The sequence below is a fragment of the Phalacrocorax carbo genome, chromosome 1 (genome assembly GCF_963921805.1).
Source record: "Phalacrocorax carbo chromosome 1, bPhaCar2.1, whole genome shotgun sequence".
Taxonomy (NCBI): Eukaryota; Metazoa; Chordata; class Aves; order Suliformes; family Phalacrocoracidae; genus Phalacrocorax; species Phalacrocorax carbo.
The window spans coordinates 40,128,260-40,148,141 of NC_087513.1; the positions used below are offsets into that span (position 1 = coordinate 40,128,260).

General features: G+C 37.6%; 1 protein-coding gene across 4 annotated transcripts in view; it reads left to right on the plus strand.

Moving 5' to 3' along the window:
* CNOT2 (CCR4-NOT transcription complex subunit 2) overlaps window positions 1–19,882 on the plus strand; it is a 94,016-nt gene that overhangs the window by 32,047 nt on the left and 42,087 nt on the right. For 2 of the 4 annotated variants that reach the window (XM_064449467.1, XM_064449487.1), the window contains exon 2: window positions 2,113–2,185. The exons of the other annotated variants lie outside the window; for them this stretch is intronic. The gene's annotated coding sequence lies outside the window, so the exon portion shown is untranslated. The remainder of the gene's footprint in view (window positions 1–2,112; window positions 2,186–19,882) is intronic. 4 annotated transcript variants of the gene reach the window in all.

Sequence of the window (19,882 nt, forward strand, 5' to 3'; positions counted from 1 at the left end):
AGCTCTCTAAGGATCCAGTCCCTTGTCAGGCAGAAAGGATCAGTCTGCTTGTAAGACTTAAGTGATATAATTTGTGTTTTACAGCAAAGGTAGTTCTTATAAAAATCCATTTTCAAAGAATAAAGGTGTGGGTCTTCCACAGTATTTGGTACCACTTCCATTTTGTCAGGTGAAGAACCAGCTGTCGGGCACAATCTTATACCAATGGTGCCAAGTCCTGCTTGCTTCGGGCAGCACTACTGCTCTTTGCTAGTGCTGGCGAAGGGAGGGTCTCTCTGGACTGTCTGGCTTAGGCATGTGACTTGTGAAGCCTGGTCTCTTCACAGAACCAGGCAAATCTGAAACTTTCTGCTGACTTTATTGGTGGTGTGTGTTGACTTAGCAACCTTTGGAAGTGGAAGGAGGAGGGCAGCAGCTTGCCTGCTGTCTTACGGTTTCTTTGTGGGACATGCTGAGGCTGGGTGTGCACCAGGGCAGTATAGCTGCGTAAGAGATGGCAGCCTCTCCTGCTTTGCTTCCTCCCATTGCCCCACCGTTGGCAAACTATGTTTTTGGTTGTGTGGTCAGCCCTGGCACTGGGGCCACACTTAGTTGCTGAGGGACCACAGGGGTAACTGCTGTGGGCCTGGGGAACTTAGTTGCTTTCTTCAGACACCTAAGTCCATGTTCAGTAGTGACCACTTTGAATAGGTCCCCTAGTGTATCAGTGCTTTGGTGATATTTTCAGGGAAGTGTTTTTGTTGAATTGCTTAAAGCTGAAGTAGTTTTGCAGAATAAGTATATATGAATTATTTAACATGTACTTTGAAATTTTGCTGCTCTTTTGAGGTGAGGAACATTAGAAAAGTATTGTGAGAAGGGGTGCTGCAAAATGCTTGGTGGAGTTTTATCCTGTAGCTGCAGTACCTACAACTGGTCATGCTGTGTCTCTTCTGGGCATCACTCTTAACTGTGAATGTGCCTTTTTGTTTTTTTGGTGGGAAGAAAATTTCAACTTTATCACTGCATGCAACAGCTGATTCCTTCACTAGCTTAGGGTCCTAGAATACTGCTGTGTGTTCAAGGCTCAGGTGATGTGGTTTTTCGCTGATCTAGCTGTTCATTTCCTGTACTGGTTACAGCCAGAACTTACTGATTCTGGAGATCCTGAAAGATCAGAGCCTCAGCTTTCCCAATTGATTTTTGGTGTGTGGTTTTTTGTTTGGGTGGGTTGTTTTTGTGTTTGTGGTGGGGTTTTTTTTGTGTTTTTGTTTGCTGGGGTTTTTTTTGTTGTTTTGGGTTTGTTTTTTGTTTGTCCTTGTCTCTGTCCTCTCCTGTTCTCCTCTTCACCACCCCCATCCCCAATTTCTTCTGTCAGGAGTGGTTTCTGTTTGTTTCCAAATCCAAAGGTGAAAGAAACATGGATTCTGTGCTTCCAGCTTCTGGTTGTGTTTCTTATGTCACTTCTGAAAACTGTTGGGGCATGAATCCGTGTTTGTTCCCCTGCTGTCCCAAGGTTGGTTCAGAAGTGTTCCTATATTTCATGTAAGGAGGCAAAGTTCTCTTTAAGGTGTACAATAGAAAGAATGAGCCTGTACTCAAGTTTTATTGGGTTTAGCAAAGAATAAAATATACGCAGCTAAAAATAATTTTGAGAGCATTTGTGACTTCTTATGTGGTTTTCTTATGAGACTAATTCTGTATTATTTTCAGAATAACATCTTTACAGGATCGAGGCATCTGTGCCTTTCTGTTTGGAAAAAGGATTTGTAGATATGTTAGATCTCTGTAGCCTTTTGGTTTATGTTGTGACTATTTCTGGGGGGGGAGGGGAAGCTTATTACTGATTCATCTTTTTCCTAAGTCTCCAAAATAATAGTAACTTTGTTTTTAAAATGAAACTTTGACAGTTAATGACTCGTGCTTAGTTTGTGTGTGATTATTGCTTTTTATTGCATTTGCTTTTTGCTTTAAAAATACTCAGAAGCTTTTTATTTTAATTTTTATATTATTTTCAGTGCACAAAATGCTTTGAAATGGATTTTTCTGTTTATGGAACATTAAGAATTTTAAGAAGCTTGGAAGATAATATATTTTTACTAATAATGTTTTATTAATCTACTTCATTTACAGGAAGTGGTCATCGGTCAAAATTTGCTTACCTCAGCAGAGACAAAAAATTAATGGGCAAAAGTACAGTGTGTAGGTAGGTAGCTATTTTCAGTGCACTTAAGGTTCTTCGAGGAGAACCTTATTCTAAGGGAGCGGGGTAGCTATCAAAATGTAAGATTTTGCTCTCTAAAATATTCAGCCAGTAGATTCAATGATGAGGTATTAAAGGGAGCAACTTTGAAGTATATTAATGTGCTCTCTACTTTTATGACATTTTATTAAAAATGCCTTGGAATGATGCATATGTGCGTTTGTATGGTAGAGACAAATTGAAACAAGTATATTACCTTTTATATGTACTTTTAAAAATTTTGCAAATATTTTTCTTGACGATTTCTAAACAAAGTGTTCTTATAGTTTTTCCCAAATTGAACATAACTTGCTAATGTAAATTATAAAGGGATTGGGCATGGGTGGCTTTTATTTTGTTGACTGTTGGTGTTTTACTACATTCAATGCATTGAAATGTAGTGCAATAATTATTACACATCCGTATATTATTTTCTTTTACCATATTCTGTTAATCATAACAGAAGTTAGTCAAGGCTCAAAGATTGTAACTTTGCAGCAGTACTACTGTACAGTGGGTGGACTGTATGGTAGTACTGTACAGCATTTTGGAATGTGAATAACAATCACATTTGTCCCCTTAAGAAAAGATACAAAAGAAATCCTTGATTAAAATTTTCAAATTAACGTAGTGTGCTCTGCAAATAAACGTTCTTTGGAATCTGTAGTATTCCTTTACCTCAAATGACAAAGGCTAAACAAATCCCCCCAAAAAACTTGGTTTAGTTCATACAGAAATGTATGTTGTTAATAATTATATAGGATATCTCAGGATAGCAGTGCATTAAATTTAATAAAATAGTCTTTGAAGATGGAAGGTTCAATTTTAGGACTGTGTTGTTTTATCTTTTATATCACTAAAGTAAAAATTCAGAACTTTTGTATTTTGTATTGCAAGTCAAACCATGGTGCTATGTAATGTAGCCAGTTTTTATGGCTTAAGAGTAGAGTAGGAATGAGGTGACATTTCTAAATGGGGTATTATGCCCTTTTCAAAGTAAAATTTGTTAAATTCTTATGAGTTAGGAAGGAATTTCAGTGACTGCAGACTGTGGGTTAGTTAAAGCCTACAAATTTTTGGAAAAAAACCACATTTGAACATGTTAAGAAGACATGAAGTTAAAATATATGAATTAACTTTGGGGTTTTGCCAAATAGTATGTTAAAGTAGCATGGACGTGTTCCCAGGAACATGTCATGACATGCTTAAGACTCATTAAGATGAGCAGAAGAGTCAGTAAACCTCAAGAATAGCTTGCTTTTGTGATTACTCTGTTTTACATTTTGGCAAAATATATTTCAATTTAATGATAGACTGTGGAAAGTCCCAGAAGTAATTTTGAAGAGTTTTTTCCTTTCATTTGTCATGTATTGTTTGTTATATGCAGTTAGGCTTCAGTTTGAGGATTTAAATGTGAATGTGAACTTTTCTCCTATGTGCTCCTAGTTCTTGTCCCAGAATCCCAAATTGGTTGGGAAAAAGTTATGCTTGGCACAGTTCGGTTTCTTATTCCTCAGAATAATTTATCAGTGGGTTGCTTTTGCTTCCAAGGCAGTCTCAAGACACTTTTGGCTTTCCTAGAGCAAAGCTGGGTAAGTAGTTTACTATTAGAGAGTGTGCTGTTTCACTAGTAGTTTCTGAGACTGAAGAGAAACAGTTTGCCACAAAAATCAGTCTCCCATGTACTGCTTGAAAGAAGCTGAGATCTGAGCGGCCTGTAGTGTGGAATCAAGAGTTCCCTACACAGGTGAAGGCTCAGCTTTGAGAGCCAGTATTTAAAGTGCAGCAATGGAGTATGCAGACTGGTAATTTGGGAGTTTGAGAAGTTGCAGTTCCAGATATCCTTGGTATCAGGAAGAAAAAAGCTGTGCTGACTTAATCACTGTGATAAGGCAGGTGTCTGTCCTTGTTTATTAATTTATCTGCTCTCAACCAGGCAATAGGATCCCTTCTTAAAGCCAGAAGTCCTTGAGACAGAGGCAGATACCAGGGTATAGGGAGTAAGGACTGGTATAGCTTGGGTGCTCCTAGCCATGTGATTCAGGAGTGGCAGTGCAGCCCTGCTTATTTAAATTTGGACTAGATCTGATCCTTCGTAAAGTAGTACCAGACAGACCTGTTTTGTAATAATGGATTCACAGATGACAAGTCATTCATTTATTGAGAGTAATCTTCAGCTCTGTTCTTTTCAAAGTATTAAAATAAACCTGCTTTGGTTGTCCACTCTTCTCTCTGTTGTCTCTCTTTTCCAGTCTTTAGCACTTTTGATACCAAGAAATTTTACAGAAACATCTCACAGAAGATTGTACCTAATGTACATTTAGCTTGTTAGAACAGAAGGATGCTTTTGTGAAAATGTTTTCAGATGTGGATTTTTGTTTGTATTAGATCCTTGAGAACAGATTTGTTGTTTTGAACAAGAATGAAGTAGTTATATTTCAGAGACCCTGATACTAGAGGATGTGTCAGTCCCTATGAACATATATGGGGAGAGGGAGCAAACTGTAAAATTCTGCTTTAATATGAAGTGTAAGACTGATGGTAAAAGTTAGTAGTCTTTACAGAAGGAAACCGGAGAATCCTTGTAGAGAACAGCACGCATGCTCTGCTTTTGATGAGAAGACATTTGGAAGCATCGAGACAGGGCAAAAGATCAGATAAGGAAAGTTGCAAGTTAGTAAGTTCTCAGAGGGACTCCTGTCTATCTCCTTATTAGGCTAAGCCCCAGCTTTTCTTCCTTAGAAGTTTGTTGGATCACTATAAATAATTGATATTTGAAAAAATTTTTCCTCTAAAATTTATCAGAATCATGATAAGAAAGAAAGCTGTTAAACTGAAAAAACGTAATAAAAGGAGGAAAATAGAACTGACCATGGATGTACTTTCTTCCCAGAAAGTTAAAAAGCCTAAATGGTTTCATTTCTGTTTTTTGTGAATTAATTGGACTATAGACTTCACAGGAAGCCCAGAAAAATGAATACATAGAGGATGCAGAATACTTTCAAAGTTCAGAGAGCCATAATGTATGAAAAAAACATTGTAGAGTTACTTAGTTCCAAAATAACCCGAAAAGTAGAAACTTTTAAGTTCTTTTAAAGTTTATCTTTTAAAAGAAAATTTACGTTTCCTCAGTTTTATCTGCATAACTAGGGCTATGCATGCTCAAACCAGCTTTAATCTAAAATTTAGCACGTTTACCTTTATTAAAGAAAAAAAGCTTCAATTCATTCATCTTTTCTCTGTATGTTCTTCATGGCTTGCTGACAGATTCTTTTCCTTCAGCATTATTTTCTCATAGCACACTAATTTTATTACCTGAAGCACAGATTAACTGACATTGGTCAACATTTTCTTTTTCTGATTGAAATTTTAGACTGAGTGTTAACACTTCATTGAGAAGCATGGAGGTAACTGTAGTTAAGATCTTTTAGGATGTATGGCTTTATTGGGGTTTTTGTTGTCATTCTTTCCCAATGGGAAGGCAAATGAGCAGATAAAGGAGAACAGTACAGGCAGGTGCTGCATGTCAGTGTGCACGCTGCCGAGTGAAAGGTGGGGTGGCTGATGTGATTACCACCCTTCTGTCCCAGAGGTGGTGTAGGGATGGTTGGCTAGGGTATGTAGCAAATCCTGTGTGAATTTCGGTATAACCTACCAGGAATAAATTGGTGGTAGCTCAGTTCATGTTCTGCAACTTGTCAGCAGCCCCTGGGGAGGGGGCATGACGGAAAAAAGATGGCAGCTGTATCAATCCACCACTGCATATGATCTGTTACATGTTATATTTGCTTAATAGTGTTGCCCATCATAAAGGATTCATCCTTTTGGTGAAGTGAATTTGGACAACGGGGTGCTTGCCTTTCTTCATTTCCTAGTACCTTGACTTCCAGATAACAGTATCTTAACAGGCAAGAAACTGTAACTGGGGCTGTGGCTATTATGTTGTCTTACCTCTATGGTGCAGTGTAGTCATGGCTGTAATCATGTGGCAAAGGTGCATGGAGGAGCCGGCTGGCTGAAAACTGGCTAGCCAAGAGCAGGACTGTGATGGTAGACTTCGCTGCTGTGAAACCTTGTGTTTTGTGAAAATCCTGCTCAGTGCTGATTCACGCTGTAGTGAATCTTTAATAATAATAATAATAAAGTCTTGCTGTGCAGCCCCTTACTGTAAGAACTGTCCAATGAATGTGTAGAAGGCTTCTCTCTGTCACTGCAAAATGCAGAAACGTTGCTATCATCAGAGTTCTGTAACTGCAGCCCATAGTGGATCGTGGTTATGTGTATTCTTCCTACCCCATAACTTACTTGCTGTTGCTTGTAAACTGACTTCGGAGTATCCTAAACAACGTTCCTATTCCCAAAGAACACTTTGAGGTTGCATTCTACCAACCATCAGTAGTATATCTGTTTTCCCTTGTTCTGCTTTCAAAGCTTTCATCAGATATTTAGTTTGAGTCATGTAGACCTTCCTTAGTGGCTGCTTGCCAAAATTCTGGTCAGTACTTCAGAAGCAGTGAGTGCTAATGGATCCTCCCTTCCAACAATCTTGGATTTTGGAGGGAAACGGTTTGTCTGCAACAGAACTTGCTTGATAACTGTTTAAGTTCAGATCTGAAAAAATTTATTTGTGACTGATTTTTTTTTTTCTGCATTTCACTTAAATATGGGTGAGCCACATCTCGGCAAGATTTTTTTGTTAATAAGCAGAAAGCTCTTGATGTGTGATGTATATCCAGTCACTATAAGGAGTATGTGTTCGTGGCTGTATATATTAGAAATATTGCTGTTTCTAAACTAGATTTTTGAAGATAAACTCTGGACAGAGCTAGAAAACCATACTTTTTTGTGTGTGGCTAGGTTCTGGAAGTTGTGAATTGTACACAGTGCTGCTGTATAGGCTGTTTATGTATACTGCCTCCTGGAACATTTTTCTTTGTAGCGATAAGCATTTTGATAACTTCCCTTTTAAAAAGGGGGGAAGGGTTAACAAGAGTGGTAAAGAATACTTTTTTTTTAATAAATAGTGCAGTAAAAAGCTTATGGCACCACAGATTCAGAAACCATTTTACAAAATGATGACAGTAATGAAGTAGATCAAACACAAAGAATACTACAGTATTTGGAAATGCTTTTGCCATTTGTAGTTTTTGAGAGCTAATTATTATGCACTTCCTGTCTTTGAAAGACAGCTGTACTATGTGGGTGATGTTTTGTTTCAAATTTGTGGCACATAACTGCCTCCAGTTATCCATTATATAGGTTCATGATGAAATGTATCACCCTTTGTATTCTCACCAGCCTGATGCTCAGAGAAAGACTTATCCATGCCTTCAAAGTATTCATTTGGATTTTGAGTTCTCTGAAATTTATTTTACATTTTGAAAATGTGGCAAAGAAATTAGTCTTTCTCTTATCTTTCCTGAACAAGATTTAATGCTGGAACGATACGTCTTTTAAAAAGCAAAACTTTTAAGAGTCTTGCTTCAAGACTCTGTAGGATGGGGGAGGGTGGGGAATGGATTGTATCACTCAAGAAGCAAGAACTTCTTCCAGGACCTGGCTGACCCTGAGAAGACTTGAAAGAATTTGGCATCAAATTGTGGTGTAACGATTTAAATACTTGTGTTTTCCCATCTGCAGTACTGGTAAAATGGATTGATGCTAATATTGATTTGAATGTTTTGCTATTGCAACTCTAAATGAAAGCATAGTAATGCTGCTGGTCAGGATAACTTTTGAACCTTATGAAACCAGCCGTAGGAAAAGGAAAGTGAAAATGGAGGTCTTGCATTTGCAAGCACTTTGCCAACTACAGAGCTTTCATTGTGAGCGAGACTGTATACATTAGCTGGAGATTGAGTAGTCCCGTTTTGAGTAAAAATACTCTTCTATTTTTTAATGAGAACAGAATAACAGGAAATAATGCCTTGTTGCTTGTTTTACCAGGCTGTTGAGGCACTAAACATTGCTGTCCTGTCTTGGAGCTCGAAATACATGTGACTGTTCTCAGAGAAACTGAGGAAGGTATGAGATGGAGGGGACCATCCCATGTCTGGGACTTGGGCCAGGTCTAAGCAACATTTGTGGACTGAGCACAGACTGCCAATTTGAGGTAGCCCTATTTTGAAATGTTGTGGCATAAAGTCTGTTGCTTCAAAGGGGAGTTGCTTTAAAATTAAAAATGACACGTTATTTCAGTTTCTGATATTTTAACAAAGTTTACAGTACATAATACTGAGCCAAAGTTCTACAATATGGGAGTATGACTGAAGTCCACCTGCTTAAATGAAAGAGTGCATAGCTAGATTACTTCATTTTTTGACAATGTTTATGGAGAACAGAATGATTGAGGAGGTTTAAATTAGATGTGTAGAAGATCAGTACAGTGAAAAGGCATGATAGGTGCATTATTGCTTTCTTAATTTTAGTTGGTGATTGTATTTGTAATAGTATGGTAGGGATCTCAGTCTGTAATTGATCTTTTCCAGTGTGGAATAGTATCTAACTCTGAAAATTCTTTACTAATATCAATTAACACTTAAACAGTAGTAATAATAAAAAAAAAAAGATTTGCAGTTCAGCAATTTAGAGTCTTAAATAATTCTGGTACTTTTTAGTTATCTTTAAAATAAATCCAGTAATTATTTTTGTTTTGTTTAAAGGCTATTTGTGTCCTTGTTCTTCAGATATGATGTAAAAACATCAAAGTTGTTTTGTCATACTTTATTTTATGGCTGAACCTGGTACAGCTGTAATCACAATACAGCCTGGCTGCATAGTCAGAAGGTTACAAGAAACAGGCCCTGGAATATTTTGAGAAACACGTTTCCTAAAGTGTCTTAAAGCTTTCATTTAAAAAAGTAATAAATAAATAACCAAAGGATAGAGGTCTTTAACTTTGCATTTTTGCATTAGCCCTGAAGAGTCACAGATTCTCTTAAGTATGTTTTAGGAGGATATGCTAAAAAGCCATACGTGAATTTGACTTAACCTGTCTGTGCTCTTGGGAAATGTTTCTGCTTTTGCAAAACATACCATTAGTCTGGAGAAGGAGAGTCACTGGGAAGCAAGTATGCTGCCAGGAAGTTGTGGCAGCTCGTAAATATTTTTTTCCCCTCTTCAAGGATTCAATATATTAAACATACTTAATGTTTTGAATTTTCCAGTTGTATTTTAAGGTAAGACAAGATGTTTGATGTGCTGTGTGTGCAGAATGAATTTTTTGGCCAGAATATTCTCAGCTATTTCTATTTTTAGAATATCTCTGGAAGAAAAAAAAAGAAACCCAAACCAAAAGGAACTGTGTTTCTTAAAGTTCAACATAAAGTAAAAATAGCATTATTACCTCTTTCTTGAGAATACTTCAAACAATGGTCAGCACCGCATGTGTGAATATACTCTTCGATAAACCTTTAAAAAAAATAGTTGCGTTCTTTCTCAGTTGTCCTCTAGCTTGTGATCCCTAAACAAAAAATCCCTAACATACCTCCCTATACCTCACCCTGGCAAAAGCTGGAGTAGGAGTGGGTCTCGTGCTGATTTACTTCGTGTCAACAAACTCCATCTGACTAATGAAAAAAAAAGAAGCCTGTTGTTACTCCATTAATTATGACCTACAGCTGACTGTAGTGCTTAACTGCAGGAAGTGCTTGGGAAACCAGAGCTCATTTAAAATACAATGTTTTAGATCAACCAAACATGAAGGTTTTGGCTGTAGCCTGGAAGGAATAGATAGGCAGTGCTGGTGTCTTAAAAAGTTAGTGGAATCGGGTTGTGTTTTTTTTGTTTTGGGGGGGGAGGGGGCAGGGAAGATAGCTGTAATACTCCTGGAAAGAGGAGGCTGTTCAAAATCAATGTGGAAACGTCCTGGCTGGAGCAATGGTTACCCTTCTTTTAGATGAAGCACAGATGCAGGAACCTGGCCTCCTGGCTGAGAGCCTCAGCTGAAAGCAAATAAAAAGCCAAAGGAGTCCTATTCTTTAATTTTTAATCTTTTGTTCTTCTCCCAGAATAGAAGAGACTTGATGTAATGAAAACATCTAAATTCTGAGATCATGACCACATTTGAATTACTTCCGAGTTTGTTTTTCCCCTCTTGGTTTATAAGCTTTACTTTCCTGTCTGATGTATAGTGCAAAAGTGTTTTGTTTTGTTTTTTTAAATTATAAATAAACTAGCAAAAGATAGTGTCCACTGAGAAGATACAGACTACCTAATAGTTATTGCAACATACATCATTTAATAAGGTTTAATATCTTACAGAAGTACAGATCTAGAAAGCTTATCCATGGGCATTTTTGTCTTCAACTGAATTGGGTGTGTAGGAACTGTCAAGTATTGCTTGAAGAGTATGTAAGGTAATTGCAGAGGAAGCTGGAGGACACTTAGCAGATGAAACGGTATCAGCTTGGTTTAGATGTGATATAAGGGACCACATCAAGATGAAGAGAAAGGGAAAAAACACTCTCCTAGCGATAGAGCTTGCACATAGTTTTCTTACTTGCTCACTGACAAGCAATTGGTGCCATCCTCCTAACACTGCTTGAGAGGGGCTTCTCAGCTGTGCCATCAGCAACCATCTTGCCTTGCCTGTGACACCCAAATGACCGTCATGTTTCTGACTCATCTGCTCCCGTCCCCATGCTACCACCCCTGCCCTGCCAGTATTGTTGCTGCTGGCGGTCTTCAATTTTGCATCCCCTGGGCAGATAAAGCCTCCCTAAGATCTTTGGGAGTGTCGTTTTCTCTTTGCTCACCACCAGTTTTCCTTCTGAAAGTTTGGAAGTAGTAGGATGCATTTTATGTGTGAATTAAAAGGGTTTAAATTGTACAAAATGAGTAAGATGTTTAGATGTTTTCCTATCAGTATACAAGCTGTTTTAGTGTGCCACTTTTATTGAAGGCTGTTTTATTTTAACTGTGTCTTACCATTTAAGTATAATGCCACACTAGGCTGATGTGTAACTGAATGTGTAGATGTTTTTGAAAGAGGGAGCATAATGAAGCTTGCAGATGAATTTGTAGAGTAACACATGGTTGTCCGTTGTTGAAGTAGGAAGAAGTAGACCCTTTGTTTGCAGCGATGTTGGCAATCAAATACATATCTGTCCTCAACACGAGCGAATGGCTTTTCTCGCTTTCAGTAAGTGGTAGCAGGGAGTTGGATTGCAGAACAGTAGAGGACTCTTCCTTAGGAGGAGTATCAGCTAGTAGCATACTAGTTACAATGGGCGTAATTCAGAAAAATGGTTACCACCTTATTCCAGTATAAAAAAAAGTTTGTGTGTTACTTTGCTAAGGGTTTTCTTTTGGTTTTGTAACTTCCTGGGGGACTCATCAACATAAAAGGTTTCTGAGATGCTCCTTATTAATGAAACCTTTATATCATTTCTGTAATACTGGAGCAATTATCTCTGCTTCACAAGTGGGACCTTCATGAGAGCAATTGGCTGGCTTGGAATAGATTAGGGCCTGGTTTGTTTTCCAGGTTAAGCTCTGGTGGTCCATGTGTGCATCACCTGAGTTGTGGGAAAAGGTGTTGAGTGGATAGGAATGATACCAAGCATCAGAGGTGGCAAAGTATGTCATGTTGGTATTGAAGGTGTAATGCATGGTAGAGAAGAAATATTTTAGCGTAGCAAGTCTCTTGATTGTGAAGCTGAAGTCCGACCTACTTAATCTTAGTTAAATTCCTGTTCTAATTGCTGTTAAAAATGTTTTGTGTGTTATAACTACTGAATACCAATGAAGAATAAAAACCTGTTAAAGTTTTTTTTCTTTTTTTCTCCCTTAAGCTGTTCTGAACTTCTCATCAAAAATCATACTTAATTTCTTTGCATTTTTTAACATTTGTCCTGTCTGGGGATTCTACAAATTAAGATGCTAGAATTAGAAACCTGCTTTACTTCCTGTCTGATTGTCACTTAACCTTCTTAATTCCCTTTACAGGAGTGCATTTATGTCCCTTGAGGATCTTTTCTTTGCTATATGCTCATATATGAACCATGGAACATAAATATGTAAAACAACTGTCCTGATCTGGTGCATTCTAGCAGAGGGGGAGTACAGTAAAGGGAGAGCAGACAGTACCAGTGCTCTGACAACAGACTGGCATTTCCTTCTTGAAATCCCGTTTTCAGTTGCTTATACAAATTGCAGCAGTTTTTTCAGGCTGAAACTTCTTGTTCCCTGTAACTGCTTTGTCGTCTTGTCTTGCCACCCCTCCTTGAGTTTTCAGCTGAAGTTACTTGAATTATAACTAGTTCTATGACTTATTTCATACAGAAATGAACTTTTAGAGTAGGAAGTGCAAAGTTTTTAACTTTTGGCTTTTTTGTCACTACTTTTCTTTTTTTGCTTCCATGGGAAGTGCATAGAATCTCACAGTTCCAAGTCTTTGAGAAGAGTAATTTGTGTGTGTTTAGTATGATTTTATTTTATGGGTTCATTCCTCCAGTTACACGATCCAGCTTTCAGACTGCACATACATGATGTGAGTTTGGCCATAAGCACAATTTGCTGCAGCAGAATTCTGCTGAACACAGAAATTGCATTTTTATCAATTTGTTCTGAGTATTGCTTCATTTAAGAAAATGATGAATTCCAACTGCTTTCTTTGGGGACTGGAGGGAATGATAGGATTTTGTTATTTCTGAAGAACTTAGTGCAGTAACTGATTTACTAATCTTTTAAAGCTGGGCTTTACCATTGTATGTCTTACTAAGGAACTCTATAGAGTTCATCTGACAAGATCTAGAATTTTGAACTGGGTGAAGTGCATTTTTATTTATAAAAAAAACCACACCACAAAGCAACAAAAGGCAAGCCAAGACATGAATCTGGAGATAACATTCAAATAGATTAACTTGCTCAATTAGAGGATATTTTATTCTAATTTGTTTTGAAAGGGTAGTTTCTGAAATACAGCAAAACATGTTTTGTCTACAGCAAAATATTCAAAAGTGTGGATGCAGTCCATGTAGCAAACTGAAATGTTGTTCAACTGCCAAATCACTTTTTAGTTAAAACTGCAAGTAGTTTTCAACCACTGCATTTTCTGAATTACCTAATGGGGTGAGTCAAAGGTTATCAAACAAGAAGGTAGGAAGTGTCATTCTGATATCTTTCAATGGCAGCTTTTTGTATGGTCAAGGTGCAAAATATTGGTTGAGAGAAACTCACAGACTAAACTTTTGAGAAGCCAAAAGTGCTACTATAGTAATAAGTTTATTATAGGAATATTTGAAGCGAATTTCATTATCTTTCCAGAGTGGAATTTTGCTTTTTGCTTGTGTATTTACAAACTTGACAGCTGAATTTCTCCTTTCTAAGAGTGACCCATTTCCATATTAACCAAATACCGATTTTCATAGACAGGTTTACTGTAATAGTTACTAGAACTGCAAGTTTACCTGTTTTTATGTGCTTCTTCACTTTTGTTGGGTTTTATTTTGGTTTCCCATGACAGTGCAGGTACTTCAGAAGCTTGTTTGGTTTCTGAAATTAATTTTGGTTGTCTGGCTTGTTAGTGTAATTGATTTCTTCTTTGATGGTATCCCCAAAAGACAATTAGTAAATAAATGTGATACACAGTGTTTATTTAGCTGTTAATTGTTTTGATGGGTCATCAAATAAGAACCTACTGTAAGTTACTTCTGTTTACAAGTTAAACTAGTTGTTTTTTGTTGTGGTTTTTTTTTTTTTTAATATTATGGCTGAGGAGTGTCTTAAGTAGGTAACAGCAGTATGCCAGTACATCACTTGTTTTTAAGGTTCTTGCTGTTGTTCACTGCATGCGTACTTAAAATAGTATTGAATTTTAAAGTATGAGCCAACATATTGGCCCCTAAAGTTACTGGCACAATTTTCACTTCTTTCTAAAATGCAATAATCTTTCATGGTGAAAACTTAAGAGTTGAAGGGCATTGCACAGCCAAAGATATTGCATTCTACAATAGTAAGTCAGAAATGCTATGTTAAATTAAATCTAGAGCCACTCTTAGTCTTGAATGGACTGGAAATACTAGAAATGACTGGAAGCATGAAGAAGAGAGAAAGGGGGTAAATATACTCACATTTTGGGTAGGCTCTTGAAGGTGATCTGTTAGGTTTGGGTGGTTTTCTTATTATTGAGCAAATACTATTTACAATATTATTAGACAAGTAATAGTTCTTCCTGATCAACAAAATCCTTACCCCATGTCTTTGACAGATAATCCAGCTGCATGTTTTACAGTATGTGTGCAGGTATGCGTATGCATGTGGTTAGTCAGGGCTTGTGACTTCATTGCTGTATCTACAAAGAACATGCTCGTGCTTCTCAGGTCACATCACTAAAGGTGAAACGCATCTGGTGGGTTCTTGGTTTCTGCCCACAGCTGCTCTAGATGGAGTGCTAGTTTGCTCTTTGGTCACTTTTGCAGAACCCTTGCTGCGTTTCTTGTCTTTGAAATGTCGTGTGTGTGTGTGTTGGGATTCTGTTGAATTGCATGTCTGAAGATTACTTCCTGAGTGAGTGCATCTCATTGATTGCACCCATAAAAGGTTTCCACACAGCTTAGCGCAAAGTCCTGTCCCCAACCACTGTTGTTTTCTCACGTCTTGCAAATCTCGTGTCTGTGATAAGTAGGAGTAGAACCTGCAGGAATCTGCCCCAGGGTGGGCACGGTGTCAACCATATTATGAAACCAAATGGAGCCTCTTGTAATCTCAAGTTTCAAGTTCAGCTTTAGTAATTTCCATGTTGTCTTATTTTTATTTTAAAGTACAATAGTTTTTTTTATGTTCCTCTTGTGCTGTTTTATTTCAGGAGTGTTTTAAAATATGGTCATTTTGTCATAGTTAAGGATGGTTAAAGGTTTAAAACAGTTAACATGTAGCTCTTGGTCAGGAGAATTTCTGTGGCTTTTCTGTGGCTTTTTTGATGTTAGGGATTGCACTTACCTGACACAGTTTGCATGCAGCAGAGTGTAATGGTTTTAGTATAGCTCTTGAAAGCACTATTATACTTTACAGAACACTTGAAAAATTTTAACTTGTAGATGCCTGTTCTTGAGAATGAGTGGAGGGTAGTCTAAAATAATAGCTAAATGTTCTTTATTTCTTTCATACCCAAATTTTTTGTCCGGAGTTCCTGCACAGAAGTTGCTATACATCTTATCTGTCATGTTATTTTCTTTTTGAAGGGAAAGACCATGTAGTGCTTTAAGGAGACTGGCTATATCTTAAACTAATTTGAGACTTGACCTAAGTAAATTTGTAAATCAAGTATTTGCTTTATGGCTGTTATTTTTTTACCATGCTCTGTGAATTTGGAAAATAATCAATTTATGGACCGTATGACACAAGTCCTATGAGATTATTCTAAAGGCTATCCAACCTTCAAGGTTTCTGGCAGATTTCTGTCATATATTGTGGTGGTCTTCATTTCAGTCTTCCATATTTGTGAGTTTTTAACTTAAAAATACTTACATATCTTAAAATAATATAAAGCCCATTGTTCAAGATGGACAAAACGCCTATTTTACTGTTGTATTCTTACAATTACAAATCTGTACCAGTATTAAGCTCATAAAGGAAACACACTTTTCACTAGATCTCTTTTTTGTTAAAATGATTTATTTTCCATGTTTATATACTGTAGATAGTATAAAGTTGTTATTTGAAGGGGTACCCCAGCATAAGCATATAGTATACTGTTAGAGGTTATCAGTCACCTTGGAGAAATGGAGTGGCTGCGATTGTAAAATGAAATGGGGGAACAAAGGATCTCAACTCTAGTTTTGTTTGTCTTTTATCCTGAAAAAAAATGTATCTATTTGTACTGGTGTACATTTCATGGTGGTTTTTTAATAGCTACAGTTTACCACGAAAGGGTTGGGATTTGACAGATCTTTTGCATCTATCAAATTGGTGGTATATATTCTATTGTGTATCAGTTCCAATTTGGGCCAAATAGGAATTATCTTTGACACTGAAAAACAGGATCATAAACAGGAGGAGTTTCTACTGGGTACTATAAATTGAATTTATGCTATCTTCTACGAGCTGATGGAATTGCAAATTCTATATTTTGACTGAAATGAAATTAAGTTGCAGGCTGATTTGGTGGTTACCAGTGTGTGACTTTCGGTAGACAGTTTTTGAGACACTTATTTCTCACTGAAAGGCTCATTAAGGGTACCTTTGTAGATGCTTTGGGTATGCAAGTATGTTACCTTATATGAAAACACTGATTTATGACAGAAGGGAAAAATAGAGTAAATTATTAACTTTGGTTAGTAAGACCTAAACAGCAACATCAAAAGCCTTAGTATATAGATGGGTGGAAGCTCTGTAACATCACACTGAGTTTACAGCTTCTGATTGCTCTCAGGTAGTGATAGTGTGCATGTTGACAAATACCATAGTCCTTGGGGGAGCAGAAATAGGAAGATATTACTCTATATAGTTTTTAGGTCTCATAAAGATGATGAGTTTACTCAGTTGTAATACAATGATCGATTTTTCTGCTCTATGCAAAATTAAAAATATTAATTCTCCAGGGAGATTTTATAGTATCCTCTTAGTTTAGAGCTGGCTATGTTAATGCTAAGAGTGAGCTCTCCTTAGGCACTATGTGTAGTAATATTGCAAAACAGAAACGTAATTAGTTTTTGTATTTTAATACTATAACTTGCTTCAGGCTGTTAAACTAATTTAGTATAATATCATGGCATCACTTTATAAGTGATTATGGAGAAGATCTTTTTGCAGCTTAAGATGACAAAATTTTTAGTTTTTCGTTACAAATTCTGTGTCAACAACATATTTTTAGTTATTGCTAACAAACACATTTTTGTGTGTTAAAGTATGCTATAGTGCTATATTGGTGTATACTGTATCTTGTAATGAAATGGATTTTTTAAAATCTGTGTTGGTTTGGGGTTTTTAATTTATTTTTTAATAAGTATTGTTGGTTGTCATGTGTAATGTACTCAGCTGAAGGATAAAGGTCAGTGACCGCAAATAAACAGCTTATTAGATGCTTCAAGCACCTAACATTTGTACGGTACTTTTAGTTCCTCTGTAGTGGTTGTTGATGGGAAACATTCTACACAAATATTTAAAGGTCTTGTCAGGTTTGGGACTGCATTTTGCTTGGTTAATGTTAACTTGAAGTCATGGGCAAATCTGATTTTTAAACACTATGTGCTTGTGCATCGAAAGAAGCACTTATTCATACGATCGGAATTGGGCATGATTTGTGGCAGCAACCCATTTGTGGCTGGTTAGTTCTCTGAACTCCATCCTAACATGTAGCTCCTTCCCTTTCTTTCCTCTGTTATCATGAATATTTTCTAATAATATTTGTACATGGGTCTACCAGTGGGAGCTGTAAGTACTTTTGCAATATTATGCTAAAGGATGAACTGACAGAAGTGCACCATTTTTACATTTTTAATGAATGGTTACCCTGCCAATGTGTCTTGTGCAACAGAGGACTGAGTTCCCACAGTAGAACAGGAAAAGTAGTAACAGGATTAGGAGAGGGATCTGTATGAAATTAGGCTGAGTAGACAGGATTTCTTTACTTAATAAAATTGCCATGCAACTGGAGTACCATTTCTGTGAAATTGTGTTGGCATAAGTGTGTTGTGTGTGTATATATTTATAGGCATATAACATATGAATGAGGGGCTTAAATACAAGAGCTGATTTCTACCTTTCACCTCATCGGTCTAGACCCTGTGAAGGTACAAAACCTCAAGTCGCTGTTACTTTCCAAAGGATTTAAAATGTCTTAAGTGTTGCATGAACTGTGCTGTATTTACTTTTGTGGCTGATTGGAGACTGATTTATCAGTCTATGAAAAAAGAGCTGCAGCCTTTGTGTATGAGGTTTCCTGGTGCCTTCTTGTCCTAAGAAATAAGCAACAAAGTTCCATCTGCAGATCTGCCGGCCTTTGGCACAGCCAGTTATTCTCACACCTTCTTACAAATAGTACTGCAACAGTGTGTTTTCAGTATCTGTGCATATGCTTGTAGCATGGCTGACTAATGAATATGATAGTGACTACTGGAATAAGTTCACGTGGATAGGAAGGTGCCTACTGCTAATTTGGCGACCATCTGACACTGTCATTGCGTAAACCTGGTGTAATGTAAAAGTCTGCATGGGGATAAGTGCTCTGATTCAGAAGTTTGCCAGATGTTTACTGTCACTGGCAACTACTGGGAAGTAGATAAATTGGCTGCCGGTGTTAGCCTAAGAACAAGCAAGAAGCAAGCAGCCTGGCTATGGCAGCTGCAGCTTCAGTCCCTAATCCCAGTTCCTGCCCTTTCAGTTACTGGTCTGTAGCGGCTGCCTCATTTTTATCGTGCTGTTAGTTTTCTAACAGGGCTGGATAGCAGCATGAATTGCAACACCACGTTTCTCTGTTGTGATCTGTGCTATGGTTCACCCTGAAAACAAGTGGCAGTTCTTTCTAGTGAAGTGAAATCCTGTTAGGGGTGCAGGCAGCTGCCAGAAAGCCCTCCAGCGCCTATACCGCTTCCCTCAGTGGGAGCATGGACAGCTTGAGCACTGCACGCAACTGCTTCGCTTGGCAGCATTGAATGACACAGAATCGCTTACAAAAATGCTGCTGTGAAGAAGCGTCAGTCTCTGCAAAAAGTTTTTGAAGGTCTGCAGAGCAGTTGGGCACAGGGGTGCAGCTGGGCTGCAGGCAGGGATCCTCTGGCCTTCCCCTTTTCCCCGGCAGCTGCAGCCTGCAATGCACTGCTCTGCTCCCTGGAGTTCATCAGCACAGTCCTGTAAGGTGTCATGTAGAAATATGGATTGCCAATAAAAATATCAATATTTAATCTATCTAATTATTAAAAGTTTTCTTCATTTCTTTTTTAATAACCATGCTCTTGTAAGACTCCATATTAATATCAGTGCACTTCATCAGTCTTCAGGGCATAATCTTGATTAGTTTTTGGGCCACTGTCATATACAATTATCAATATAGAAAATAGTCTTTCAGACAAATTTAGTGGTGAGTGTTCAAAATATCTTTAAGCTTTTCAGTATAATGTCTTCATATTTGGACATACTTGCTTTCTTGCAGCAGCTTTAAACATATATTTTGAGACTGAAAGCTGTGACCTCACCCCACTGACTCAGAAATCTTTACGGGGGGGGGGTGGGTGTGTGTGTGTGTGTGTGTGTGTGTAGCCAGCCATGTGTAAACCTTTGTGGAAATAAGGTTAAAAGCTACAGGGTCAAAGACAGAGTCATTTTTTCTCCTTGTATAGTTCCTGTACAGTAGCTCAGGGTTAGGTATTACATCAGGTACAGTATGGTGTGTGCTTCAGTGACTTGCTTTCTGTAACAACTAAATTTTGTTATTCTGATGACGTATCATGAGAGAAGGTTATGTGGCCAAAAAAAAGTCGTCTTTTATCCCAGGTGTTGTTAAAGGAGCACCAGATAATTCTTCAGGACTTGTGAGAAGCTGCCTTTTGCCTTTGCAAGAGCAGTAGTTGGTTGGGACACTTAGCTTCTCCTTGTTGCCCAGGATAGCTTCACCAAAGCATTTCACTACGCTTTTTACAGCCGTTAAAGGCAACTGCTCATCTCTCCCCACTTTACTCAGGCAGAGCAAAGGACAAGATAATCCCTTTAGCCTGTTAAATG